The sequence below is a fragment of the Thunnus maccoyii genome, chromosome 21 (genome assembly GCF_910596095.1).
Source record: "Thunnus maccoyii chromosome 21, fThuMac1.1, whole genome shotgun sequence".
Classification (NCBI taxonomy): domain Eukaryota; kingdom Metazoa; phylum Chordata; class Actinopteri; order Scombriformes; family Scombridae; genus Thunnus; species Thunnus maccoyii.
In genome coordinates, this window is record NC_056553.1 from 3559317 (window position 1) to 3574569 (window position 15253).

At 35.6% G+C, this 15253-nt stretch overlaps 1 long non-coding RNA gene across 1 annotated transcript; it reads right to left on the reverse strand.

Annotated features, from left to right (window-relative positions):
- Nucleotides 1–1444: 1444 nt before the first annotated feature.
- Nucleotides 1445–13604, reverse strand: LOC121888202. Its single transcript, XR_006093155.1, has 2 exons — nt 13301–13604; nt 1445–1542 (listed from the first exon to the last, which is right to left on the reverse strand). It is a non-coding gene; the product is annotated as an uncharacterized LOC121888202 (long non-coding RNA).
- Nucleotides 13605–15253: the final 1649 nt, after the last annotated feature.

Sequence of the window (15253 nt, forward strand, 5' to 3'; positions counted from 1 at the left end):
AATGTGCCAGTGATGTTGGAGCAAGTTGAGTCAATGAGTCAATTTAAGTATTTAAGTATTATTTTCTGATATTCTAGAGACACTGTTCATGTTTGATCCCCGTTACAAGTATTACAATGTTGATGAATAAATACCTAATTGTTGACTAATGTTAAGTTTAAGCCAAATACAAACATGCTGTACATACAGACGGGTGACAAATTAAAGGAAAAATCAACATAAAGTGTTTTAGTAAGGTGTTGGACCACCAGAACAGCTTCAATACACCTTGTTATTGACTCTACAAGTCTCTGAACTGGAGGGAGGAACAACATTCTTCCAAAAAGATATTCCCTCATTTGGTGTTGTGATGATGGTGGTGGAGAGCGCTGTCTAACACGTCAGTCCTAAATCTCTCATAGGTTCAACTGGGTTGAGATCTGGTGACTGTGAAGGTCATAGCATCTGATTCACATCATTTAATACTCATCAAACCATCAGTGACCCCTCGTGTCCTGTGAATTGGGACATTGTCATCCTGGAAGAGACCACTCCCATCAGGATAGAAATGTTTCATCATAGGATGAAGCTGATCACTCACAACTACTTTGTATTGATTAGCAGTGATTCTTCCCTCTAAGAGGACAAGTGGACCCAAACCATGTCAGCAAAATGCCCCCAAAGCATATCAGAGCCCCCAGATCCCCTCACTGTAGGGGTCAAACATTCAGACCTGGACCAGTTTTTCCTTTAATTTGTCACCTGTCTGTATACAAAAAAGCACATTTACACACATATTCTTTCTGTAGTTACAGTAACACTCAAAGATCACAGTTTAATCTTTACTGAAAATGTTTAAGTAACATGTTGAACAACAAGACACAAACATATGGTTTTACTTAAAGTACAAGTTTTGTCTTTGTTAAACTGATAGCATTAATAAAGTTCAAAATTATCTCAAAATTGTTTGATTTTGTGTCATTTTTGTATCAGTATTTTACGGTGGCACTATTTACCTGCAGAATGCTCGTTTTACCCCTACCTTGGGGCAAATTGTGCCATAGGACTAATTTTATTTGATGGCTCATTGTTCTAAAACCAACTTGTTTTAATTTCCATGGATACACAACAACCTGAGGTATATATAGTAACTATTATTTGAAACAAATACACTTTTATATTTCACTAAAATCATCAAATGTAAAAAGTGGCTCATGTTAACTCGTTTATTAGTGCACACATGTGGAGTGCATCTGTGTTTGCAGAAACATGCACACAGAGACTTTTTGGCACTTCTGTAATGAATCCTGGTAGTGACTGAAACTACTAGTCAGTGAGTGAACCTGGTAACAGCTGCTGCAGCTGCAGAGGATGGACTGTGGTTTACTGTCTGTGTAGATTATTTATGTTTTTGTACTGTGTAGCAGTGAACAGGTCATTATGATTTCCATGTTTCTTTTTTTTAACTTTGCATTTAATGGGAGAGATCATGTTGTTGGTGTCAAATCTCCACATGTGATTGTGTTTGATGGCTGTAACTGTTCTGATTTTGAGTTTGAAAACCTTTATGTGTGCTGAAAATGTTGAGCAACAAACTTTGTTATCTTTCAGCTCGGATAATTATGAGGTTTTTACACAAGAAGACTGATATAACTTTTACTCTGTACATTTTTGTAAGACTTCATAATAAAGGTACAATGCAGTGAATTAATGCAGGATGTATCAGTGCTCATTAACAAAGAATCAAATCATTAAGACTTTATGTGATTAGTTAACACTTAATAAATCATCAATTAATGAATGTTAATTCACTGTTACTTCATACATTAACTGATACAGAACCAGTGCTGGAATATTGAGGTTCTTGTACTTTACTTGAGTATTTCCATGTGAAGCTACTTTCTACATTTCAGAGGGAAATATTGTACTTTCTACTCCGCTACATTTATTTGACAGCTTTAGTTACTTTTCAGATGAAGATTTGACACAATGGATAATATAACAAGCTTTTAAAATACAACACATTGTTAAAGATGAAACCAGTGGTTTCCAACCTTTTTGTCTTTTGACGTCTTACAAAAAGCAGTGTGTAGTCGGGGTCACATTTCACATGTCTATGAGTTGTTAACAGCTCCACCAAATAGTGATTTTTCCCTCTAAACTTCTCACATGCTTTCATTTCAATAAATGTTCAAATGATCCAATATTTCAGCAAAAATCGAAGATGAGAGAAAAAGTCAAAAAACTGAAAACAGATTTGTGTATCAGAACTTTGTTTTTTCTTCTTTCCTCTCCCATTAATCATCTCACCACCCCTCAGATTTATCTGCTGACCCTTTGGAGGGGCCCGACCCCTAGGTTGGGAACCACTGGACTAAACTAGCTAACTGTATATAAAGTAGTGTAAACTAGCTCCACCTCCAGCAGCTACAACAGTAACATGCTGCTCTAACACTGATGCTTCACTATTAATAATCTAATGATGTCATATATAATAATATATCAGTCAGAGGGACCAAACCACTACTTTTACTGCAATACTTTAACTACATCAAGCTCATAATACTTATGTACTTTTACTGCAATACTTTAACTACATCAAGCTCATAATACTTATGTACTTTTACTGCAATACTTTAACTACATCAAGCTCATAATACTTATGTACTTTTACTGCAATACTTTAACTACATCAAGCTCATAATACTTATGTACTTTTACTGCAATACTTTAACTACATCAAGCTCATAATACTTACGTGCATCACTTGAGTAAATGTGCTATAGTTATACAGTGCAAACCGCTCATATGGATCAAAAATCATTCCCATGCAAATGCTGTTTAAATAATTAACTTTTAGTAATCAAATACTCCGCTTACAGTGTTCATCTTGGGTCTTTTCACAAAACTACGGTAATTCTTTTTTTTTTTCTTTTTTTTTTAAATTACTCTCATGATATCGTATAATATGTATTTAACGGCAGCTGCACCATTATTGCCTCGCGGTAACCGATCTGCTTCCGGCTGGTTACCTGAGGTTGGTGCCATAGTACACATTGAAATTATGACGGGAGAAAGAAAGTCCTTTTCACTCAATGTAAAAGGTCATCTCCTTAAAGCTTATGAAAAACTGCTAAAAACAAGACAAGGAGATGCAGCAGCGCAACAAGGGTTTGAAACAGCTATTCTGTATTTTGAAACGATCAATGAAATTCAGTTGTAGCGACTACTGGCAACAACGTAAAAGTCGCTGAGAGGCTGAGGTTGGGCCTTGTTTGCCGTTTGTCCGACACGCTACCAAAAAGATTCGCTGAGATCAAAACTGTAGGTTTAATAACTTTTATTAATGAAAAAGATCAACTTATTATAACTTGCACAAAATATAGGCTACTCAAAATAATCACAGCGATCAGGTGTAAAACAGCGTTCAGCAAAAAATACGACGACCCACTCACCCTCTGTCTCTTACCAGCTGGCATGCAGGTGAACAGGTGCTTAAATTAACTATAGGATACCACCGCCCATATCCATGTGACCTGATTATCAATCCCCGTGATCGTGCAATAATAAACAAACCAAAATAACCCAAAATATAAAACAAAAGAATTACTACTTTGCAATTAATTCAAACTTGAAATTAATCCATTCATGGCTCCTACATCAGTAAATAGCGAAGTTGCCCATTTCATTACTTTATATTCATGTAATAAATATACAAATGTCAATTAGACGGTTATCTGCATGAGAAATAAAGAAAAAGAAAAAAAATCATTTAAAATTATCATCCGCTTATAGTGATAAATTTGACCGGGACAGACGTGATCACTATAAGCGGTTTCCACTCTATTCCACCACTGTCTATAATCAATAACGAGCCCACGTCGCGGCCACGCTTCACTTTGGATGAAAACAAAGCCGGAAAATGCCTGTAACCCTATGGAGGACGAGTGGCAACACCTTGATCATATTATGAGGTGTATATTATGGATGTTTAACTTGTCAACTCATGGTTCAAAGTGATCATTAAGTTTAAAATACGAAACAGAGAGTTTGTAGGGGAGTAGTTTCCCTCATGACATAGGCGTTGGTCCTTTTCACCGCATGAATTGACACCAAACAATGGCGTCACGTTTAAATCCCGCCCAATTCCAGCTAGCATCCAATCACAATCAACGTTTCAACCGGTCAAGATTCGAGTGTCAAAACAATCAAAACACGTCGGGGCGGAGCAAACGTTCGACGATCCGCGGGTTGCGCAGCATTTAGTCCTCCATAGAAACATAATGGTAAGTTATTATTCGCCACATTAGTTCGTGTTAACGTGTGAAAGAACGTGCTGCAGTCATTGAATTTAGACAAACTTAGGTTTGTCAAACATTAGGCAGCAGTAAGCTACTACTATGTACTGTACAGATAACTTCCTGGTTAATGTTGGGTCGCTCGCAACTCACCGTCTAAAAGACACTTCAGTCTGCTCTGTAACCACTGAATCTAAATTTCATCTAGGCCTAAATGGTCTTCTCATTAACGCAGCTCGCATATCACACCTTACAATGTAAGACAATGGGGAGGCAATCTCTGAGCATGGACTTTGTGCCAAACTGGGGCGTCTGTCGTCTAAACTATAAGTCCGACCACTTTCAAACCTGTGTCAATGGATTCGCGACGAAAATTCCTACAAAAAATGTGATTTTTAATGTAAGATTTGGCCAAAGTCATGAGTCATTTATGAGGATATTTCACAAGAAGAGTAAGGGGGGGGGGGGGGGGGGGGGGAGACCTGTCTTACAACATCTGCATGCTTGTGACAGAAGCCCTTGGACTTTGCCACACCCCGAACAGTAAAGGATAGAAAACACATGTAAATTCAAGATTTGTAGGTCAAAGTCTCGTGACTCATTTAAAGTTCAAATGAAGTCTGTATCTAAAACTATGTGGAAGCAGTAAATGTTCAAAAAGGTGTGGGTTCACTCACACTCTCCATTCAAATATATGAGTATTTTCCTGTGTCCAGCTGCAGTTACTTATTGTCTCTACACACCTGACATGATGTTGGATGTTACATTTTTAATAGAATGGCCATTCTATCTTCTTGGATTTTATTTTGATGTTTTTACACTTCACTTCCTCTTCCTGTCTGTCCACCGCGCTACTGTGTGTCCCAAATGAGAAATGAAAAAAGGAATTTGCAAAAACCAAAATTGCACGGTCTTTTGGATTTGGTTTTCTGGATTTTCGTTGGAAAACAAAAAAGGAATAGATCACGTGATTTCGTTTTTCGTTTTTGGTTTGAAATGAAAAAAAGGAAAAAAAAGCTTGTGACTTGTTTTTGGTTTCAAACGTAAAAATGAATTGACTGAATGTCCGTAGACCTGTGCAATACTCAATCCAAAAAGGAATTACAATAAAACGAATCAGCGAAAACCAAAAACAGGCCGGGTTTGATTGGTTTTTCGTTATTTGATTCTGACACCAAAAACGTTTTTTTTGTTTTGAAACAAATAACAGATTTACCGTTTTTTGGTTTTTGAATTATAAATAAATTACGAATTACCTGGACCCCCCCGGGACACAACTGATACGCACTGATACAAACTGATAGGAACTGATACGAACTGATAAAAACTCGTTCAGTGGAGTGATAATGTTCATTAAAACCCTCACACCCGTTATCAAGACCAGACAATAGGTGAAATTTAAGAGTAACTTCTTTTTTACTCTCTGTTGTTTAAGTTGTCCTCCACTGTTTTCGTTTAAATCTAATTATATTTCAGAAATTAACAAAGAAACAGTCAACATTTGTTTACCCTGTCAACTTGAATCATAAATATTTATGACCATAGAAGAGTAATGATTGATTGAAGTCTGTCACACGCGGGCTTCAGCTAGTTAAGTTAAAGGTAAGCAGTCAGACAATTTGGCTGTTCTTGGTGTGTGTGTCGCTACCATTGTGGATTTCTTTCCTTTTCAGCACACTATGATATCGACAGAAGAAGTTAACCAGCAGGATGTCTGGGGTCAAGTGTGTCGTGTTTTTGGTGGTCGTTATCTTTCTGTGGAGTTTCATCAGAGGAGGTGAGTGAGGCGTTCACAGCCTGGATATGTTTAAACTTGGTATGTTGTACTGCATGTATTGTATGTCATAATGAATGAAGACAGATCTACGTTACAACTTAAAAGCTCCAAAAAAGTACAAAAAAGCCAGTTATAATTTACTCTAATTTTAAAACTTACATGTCACTGTTAATTATTGATTGTTAATAACTAATAACTAACGTGTATCTTTTGGGTTTCATATGCACATCTTTATACAAGAAAATATACATTTGACACTAGTGTGTAAGACTGGATTAAAATAACTGGGTAAAGTTAACACTATGTTGTATTGGTGTTATATTGACCCAAACCAAAATGATTTTTACTGTGTAGCCAGTCACACAGTTTAGGTGATATGTGCAAATGTACACATCCAAAGGCCTTCAGCAATAAAATAATTACTCACTGCACCTTGAACTCACTACCAAGATGAGTGATAAAATAAGTGATAAAACAAGCACGCTGGTAATCCATGAAGTGTTTTATGTGATTTATTCATCTGTTCACTTTCCACTTGTTTACATAATCTGTTTTCACCTTCATATTACTAATTATTGTCACTTTTTTACTATTAGTATCAATATTTCTTTATAATATGTTTATTTATATATTTGCAGTGTAATATGCATTTGTTATATAAACAAAAATGTTTATCTTTGATCTCATTTTCTTTTTATCTTTATTTATTATATCAGCTGCTTTGAACTTGAACTTGAGTTAATAAGTCTAGAAAATTTAACAAATGAATACAACAAGCTCATTCTGTAATTCTTTTTTGACATGTCTAATATCTACAAATAGATTTCAAGAAATAGAAGAAGATGAAATGGTTGAGATCTTTAACCGGAATCCCACAGCATCTGCCAGGCCACATTCATGTTTTTTTCTCTTAGGTTCTCTTAGGTTTTTTTTAAAGGGAATTTTTAGATATACAATATATCTTTATCCTTTCTGTTGTTGTTGCACTGCTGTGGGCTGGCAGGAACTGCATTTTGTTTTTTTGTGTATGCAAATACACAAGAAAATGACAATGAACTAAATCTTGAATCTTGAGAATCTGAATGCTTTGTTTTCCACCACAGTTAATCTGCATGTATAACGTACAGAAGCCTGTAGAACAACCTGCAGCTGCAGCTTTGTTTGGTGAAACTTGTGTCACTCTCATCACACAGCATTTCTAGATTTCTGCACACTTTAAAATGTTGTTATTTCTTAATTGTGATATGATTTCAGTTTCTTCTTTTATCAGTTATTTTATGTTTTTGTATAAAGCAAATTAATAACTTACATTAAGTATATGTATATATGTACAATATATATGTATTGTGTGTATCTCTTCGTTTTTCATGTGAGACCCGTGTATGTGCAGGTTTTTAAATACATTAATACATACATATACACAAAATCTCTAATGAAAAAACTATATTTGTAATTTGCTTCAGTTTAACACTTTAAAGATCATTTTTAGATTATTATTATTATAAGTAGGGTTTTAGTGTTACCATATTTTATTTAGTTGCTAAACTTTGCCTTTAGACAAGTACCTTTAAGTTTAAGTAACTGTTGTTTTTTTCTCATGTGTTTTATTAAAAGGCACAGTCCATAATCCACAAAGCTGATTTCACACAACCAAAATTTCAAACTGTAACCAGCTGCTATCACTCCTAAAATCAACTGACAGGCCTCTTGATACATTTGATACGTTGAGTTCAGAAAGAAAAAGGAAATATGTTTATTTTTCTACTTTTCTGAAGCAAGTCTCTCAAAAAATGACTTAATTTTGTTATTTCAGTGATTATAATTCTAATATGGTCATAAAGCTCACATGGATTTAGCTGCTGTTTCACCTGAACTGAACCTTGCTGGATGTCTGTTTTCCTGATGTGTTGCAGATGTTGAGGTGTCCTGTATTTTCATGGAAAGCTGCATCTTACCGTGCAGCTTCCAGGCCGATGATAGAGAATTCATCCACTGGTTTAACGTGGAAGTAGTAAATACTAGAGAAAATGTACACTCATACTATTACGATAAAGACCAGCTCACACAGCAGAACCAACGCTTCAGAGGCAGAACGTCTCTGTTCAGGGACCAGATCTCCAGAGGAAACGCCTCGCTCCAGCTGACAGGGGTGGAGGTTCAGGACCAGGGCAGATACATGTGCTACACCAGCACCAGTAGCAGACACCAGCAGTCATTTATAAACCTCAGAGTGGACGGTATGAGAAACACACAATAATACTTTTTTCTATATTTGCATTTAATTCATTCATTAAAGTGTCAAGAATGTGTCAAATTGGTGAATGTTTTCTCTGCTTTTAGTTTGGTAGTTTGTTTGGTTCTCAGTCAAACAGAAACCCTGAATTATGTCCCAATTCCATATGAATATTATACATACTGTTTTATACACACATATTCCATGTGAACAGCACACATACTTTCAGTAAACATGTATCACATTTTTGTATAAATAAATGAGGAAGTGGTACAACACACCTCTGCTTTGTGCTTTGAGTTCAGAACATGTTTCCTTCAGTCTGTGTACAGCATTGAAAATGTCACCACAGTTAACTGTTATCCTCCACATGACCACTTCAAATGTACTTTCATATAAAATAAACTTTTTTCATTTGCTGCATGTTGCAGCTCCAGTACATAAAGTCAACATTCAGCAGGTAGAAAACAGGATCATCTGCAGCTCAGATGAGATCTATCCTGCACCGAAAATCACCTGGTCCACCGATCCTCCATCCAACGTGATTCACCAGAACAAAACTGAGGTCCAGTTCACTGAGCAGCAGCTCTACAACGTCAGCAGCTCTCTGATGCTCTCAGACAACGTCACTGATCTGATCTACATCTGCACCGTCAGCACTCACAGAAACAGCAGGAGAGCCACTTTGAATAAACCAAGTATAATAAAAAAGACCTGCAGTCACAATAAAACTCCATGTTCTGGTTTAAACAGCTGCCAGAAAACTTTAGTGCTACTTATACACACAAACAATCACTGTGTCAGTATTGACTAAATTTTTACCATCACAAATCTACTCTAGCTCTTTTTAACCTTACATGTCACTATTTGTTTCTGATTGTTTATGATATGTATATCCTCTGCAGTTTGAATGTCATATTCACGTTGTTTTATAAAACAAACAATATATGTGTCAAAGTTTTAAGGTAAAAACTTGAGCTTGTTGAGTCTTATTCTTGGTCAAAACAACCCATGCACATCAAAATATTACTTAATTACTTTTTCATATTTGTGTTATTTCATTTTAGCTTCTATGAATGGTTCCAGCAGTGAAACAACAATCTCCTGCACTTCCTCTAACATTCCCCTAACAAGTCTGATCTGGAGATTCAACCACAGTCAGACCATCCTGACTCAGACTGGGGCCGACGTCCCGTACACATCTTCAGAGGAGTGGAGCCATCAGGTGATGGATGTGTCTGAGTCAGGCAACCTCAAGCTAAAGGACTTGTCTTCAAAACATGACGGGATATACACGTGTGAACTTAATAATGCTGAGGAGACGTACATAACAAACACCTTTCTGAGGATTATAGAAGGTAAGATCATGTCACAGTAAATGAAGTGTAAGTGAGAAAACACTGATTGTATCAGTCATTAATCTATGAACATAAAATCACTGGTTTAATAAAACTGATACTGGTTGTTGAGAGAAGCTGCTAACATGAACTAAAACACAAGCAAATACTAACCAGCATAACCAGTCAAGTCTTAATATAAACAGTATAACAAAGACCAGCAGGGATTCAATAAGAAGGGCATCATCTGGCACCGCATGTGACATTATTACACATTGTTACACATCATACATCATATAAGTTACATACTGGACCAGGATTGGCTCCAGACTAGTTGTGATGTCACAAATCCTGCTTGTTGACCCGCCCCTAAATCAGGTTCTCAATGAGCACAGAGAAACTTTCCACTTTCAGCAGATGAATGTGAAAACAAACTCTGCACATACATCATTCTGCACAGAGAAGCTCAAACATTCAACTGAAGGAACAAGAAGAAAAACAGTTTTGAGTGGAGGGAGACTTTAAATTATTAAGTAAGAAATGACTGGAAGTAAACAAGTGAATAATAAATACCATAAAGTGTTGAGGTGTTCCTTTTAAAATTTTAATAACTTTCCAAAGAGGCAAATTATACATTTAAGCCAGACTTGTATTCATAAGTGTCATGCAGACAGTAGTATAGTAGAGTAGTCTTGGTACAGCAGCTGAGATGTGTCGATCCTTAAAGCAAATGTGACAAAATGCTGCTTGATGTGCATCGATGGTAGGAAATAAAACAGTAGTGAATCCAAACACAATGACACGTTGTAATGTGCAACAGCATCTTTTAGTGAAAGTAGGGATGAGTCCTGATATCCAGTTCCATTTTGGATCCAGTTCTTGGTCGGCAAAACACCAGGATTCTTTATGAGTCTCCTATTAAACCTTTTATCTTTCCTCACTGTTTTTATTAGCAAAGAGCACTAAACAACATACAGTATACTGTAGGTAGCAGGCATCTCAATATTTAGCTGAAAGTCGCTGTCACTGATTGAAATGACAGACATGAACTAGCAGCAGATCAGATCAGCTGTAGCTAATTAACATTAATTAAAGTTTATCTGTTAATGTGTCTGCAGCTGCTGTCTGGATTCAGACAAAGATTGTTTGTGAGTGAAAAGACAAAAATCACTCTGTAACAAACTGTACGACCACCAGATGAATGATACAAGAGGATTCAGATTCAATTATTGGATTTGATACTGTATTTAAAACTGAAAGGATTTAATAAAATGTATTAATGGAAAATAGATGAAATGACTTTTACCTGGAAACAATGAAAACATGTTAATACATGTCACAGGTGAACATTTTGATGCAACAGTATTTGTCGTTGCACTTGTGGAAGTTTGGTTTGTAGGAAGTTCAATTAAAACTCTTTCTCTGTTTCAGACAGTTCAACTAAAGAGGCAGGAATTGTAGGCGGGGTGGTTGGAGCTGTTTTGTGTGTAGCATTAATGGTCCTGGGAGAATACTGTCTTAGAAATCGGACAGCAGCAAGAGACCCAGAGAAACCAGAACCATCCAACGGTGTCTCAAAGTAAGTATATCCTCTGTACTGAATACAAAAACACTGCTGCACTATAATGAACTCTGTATGAGCTGCGATTATGTTTAAGCAGAATATTGTATTTAGTTTTATTACTAAAATCATGTCTAGTTTGATTTCCTCAAATCATTTTAGTTCATATCATGCTGTAATTCATTTATTCAATCAACAACTTTTGCAGATGTTGCTGTATGACTGATGATTTGTGATACAAGTTGTGTTTATTATTTATCATCTTCTGCCCATTGTTTTCACTGGTTTTATTGTTTTTATTGGTGAATCAAAGACACATTTCTGCCCTAATATTAATAATAATAATAACAATAATAATAAACAATAAACTTTTTTATTTATTCAGCTGTTTTCTTAACAAAGTTACAAAGTGTTTCACAGAAAAAGAAGAAAGAATTAAAAAAACAGTAATTACAGAAATGAAAAACAAACAGATCATAAAACAACAGGAAATAAAATGAAGTTGCACAAAAATATAAATTGGCAAGACTGGGATGATAAAACATAACAACACATTAAATATTCATAAATTCTTACCTGTTCAGTTCAAATCAAGCTTTAAATTAATTTCTGTCTCAGCTTAAAAGATGAATCAGTTGTGATGATGATTCAAACTCAGGATAAATATATTGGAGATGACTTTAGGTTTGATCTTGATGTGTTTCAGCACTGATTTTTATTCTATTTTGTTTTCAGTCCAGCAGAGGATATTCTATTGAACGAGAGAGAAAATGGGGGAGAATAAAGATGAAGGAAAATATATCCATCTGCTCCGTTGCAATGAAGCCTCCGATCACATGATGCTGCTCTGAAGAGTGACTGTAATAAATGAATGTCGACAAACTGACACATGAATGTAAAAATATACAGGAAGTGGAAACTCTGGACAAAGAGACACTTACTGCATTCAGACTGAAAATAAGTCCTGCATTAAAAAATGCAACGGGCCGTGTTGATTAAATATCCCCTCCATGTTTTAAGATGAATATAAAATACTCTACTTTGAATAATGATTTCTGTCCAATATGATAACAACATCTTGTTAAAATTAAAATGACACCTCCTCCACCAGGAATGTCTTTGCCAGATGACGTTGCAGTAAAAGTTGAACCTGGTTCAATAGAAGACTCTGCAGTGTTTTGCTCTCTGTCAGCACACTGCCGCTGTTCAAATGACTGGGAGATGTGACAATATCTGAAACAGTAGAAATGAGTTACAGAAGAGTATCTGCCATTGTTGAAATGATTTAATGATGGTTTGGTCATTTTATAAATATTTAAAAACAGAATACTTCAAACAAGAGAAATCCAGGCATTTCAAATGTAAGAAAATGTAACAAACGAGGAAGTAAATGTTAAAAAGCCTTTATTATAGTGGCTAAATCATCTTTAAAAAGCCACTACAATAAAGGCTTTTTAATATTTCCCTCATTTGTTATATTTTCTTATATTTAGAGCACCTGGATTGCTTTCTTGTTTGAAGTTTTCTGTTTCTTTTTTCCCGTTTTCCAAGAGCACCAGTCACTTTTTTTAATCTACGTTGGATTATAGAGCAACCAGTCATCTGTTTTTCCATTTAAAAACAGCAGTTTGAAGTAAACACACACTAATTCTCCTTTTTTCCAACTTTTCACAAGTTATACTTATAGTTATATTTCCGTTTGTTCTTTGGTCTCATTCTGTCAAAAGTGAAAGAAGATGCCTTTAACTTTTGTTGATAACACCAAAGCTGCCTTGAATACATTCATATCTTGTTCATTCATGTTTGACAATCAGCCTGCATCTCAAAGTCCAGTTTTCATTGTGGTTTCCAGGTTTGTTCACTGTAGTGACTGAAACTACTAGTCAGTGAGTGAACCTGGTAACAGCTGCTGCAGCTGCAGAGGATGGACTGTGGTTTACTGTCTGTGTAGATTATTTATGTTTTTGTACTGTGTAGCAGTGAACAGGTCATCATGATTTCCATGTTTCTTTTTTTTACATTGCATTTAATGGGAGAGATCATGTTGTTGGTGTCAAATCTCCACATGTGATTGTGTTTGATGGCTGTAACTGTTCTGATTTTGAGTTTGAAAACCTTTATGTGTGCTGAAAATGTTGAGCGACAAACTGGTTCAACAGAAGACTCTGCAGTGTTTTGCTCTCTGTCAGCACACTGCCGCTGTTCAAATGACTGGGAGATGTGACAATATCTGAAACAGTAGAAATGAGTTACAGAAGAGTATCTGCCATTGTTGTAATGATTTAATGATGGTTTGGTCATTTTATAAATATTTAAAAACAGAATACTTCAAACAAGAGAAATCCAGGCATTTCAAATGTAAGAAAATGTAACAAACGAGGAAGTAAATATTAAAAAGCCTTTATTATAGTGGCTAAATCATCTTTAAAAAGCCACTACAATAAAGGCTTTTTAATATTTCCCTCATTTGTTACATTTTCTTATATTTAGAGCACCTGGATTGTTTTCTGTTTCTTTTTTCCCGTTTTCCAAGAGCACCAGACACTTTTTTTAATCTACGTTGGATTATAGAGCAACCAGTCATCTGTTTTTCCATTTAAAAACAGCAGTTTGAAGTAAACATACACTAATTCTCCTTTTTTCTTTTTTCCAACTTTTCACAAGTTATACTTTTATTTCCGTTTGTTCTTTGGTCTCAATCTGTCAAAAGTGAAAGAAGATGCCTTTAACTTTTGTTGATAACACCAAAGCTGCCTTGAATACATTCATATCTTGTTCATTCATGTTTGACAATCAGCCTGCATCTCAAAGTCCAGTTTTCATTGTGGTTTCCGGGTTTTGTTCACTGTAGTGACTGAAACTACTAGTCAGTGAGTGAACCTGGTAACAGCTGCTGCAGCTGCAGAGGATGGACTGTGGTTTACTGTCTGTGTAGATTATTTATGTTTTTGTACTGTGTAGCAGTGAACAGGTCATTATGATTTCCATGTTTCTTTTTTTTTACATTTCATTTAATGGGAGAGATCATGTTGTTGGTGTCAAATCTCCACATGTGATTGTGTTTGATGGCTGTAACTGTTCTGATTTTGAGTTTGAAAACCTTTATGTGTGCTGAAAATGTTGACCGACAAACTGGTTCAACAGAAGACTGCAGTGTTTTGCTCTCTGTCAGCACACTGCCGCTGTTCAAATGACTGGGAGATTTAAGTGTGTTGAAAATGTTGAGCAACAAACTTTGTTATCTTTCAGCTCAGATAATTATGAGGTTTTTACACAAGAAGACTGATATAACTTTTACTCTGTACATTTTTGTAAGACTTCATAATAAAGGTACAATGCAGTGAATTAATGCAGGATGTATCAGTGCTCATTAACAAAGAATCAAATCATTAAGACTTTATGTGATTAGTTAACACTTAATAAATCATCAATTAATGAATGTTAATTCACTGTTACTTCATACATTAACTGATACAGAACCAGTGCTGGAATATTGAGGTTCTTGTACTTTACTTGAGTATTTCCATGTGATGCTACTTTCTACATTTCAGAGGGAAATATTGTACTTTCTACTCCACTACATTTATTTGACAGCTTTAGTTACTTTTCAGATGAAGATTTGACACAATGGATAATATAACAAGCTTTTAAAATACAACACATTGTTAAAGATGAAACCAGTGGTTTCCAACCTTTTTGTCTTTTGACGTCTTACAAAAAGCAGTGTGTAGTCGGGGTCACATTTCACATGTCTATGAGTTGTTAACAGCTCCACCAAATAGTGATTTTTCCCTCTAAACTTCTCACATGCTTTCATTTCAATAAATGTTCAAATGATCCAATATTTCAGCAAAAATCGAAGATTAGAGAAAAAGTCCAAAAACTGAAAACAGATTTGTGTATCAGAACTTTGTTTTTTCTTCTTTCCTCTCCCATTAATCATCTCACGACCCCTCAGATTTATCTGCTGACCCTTTGGAGGGGCCCGACCCCTAGGTTGGGAACCACTGGACTAAACTAGCTAACTGTATATAAAGTAGTGTAAACTAGCTCCACCTCCAGCAGCTA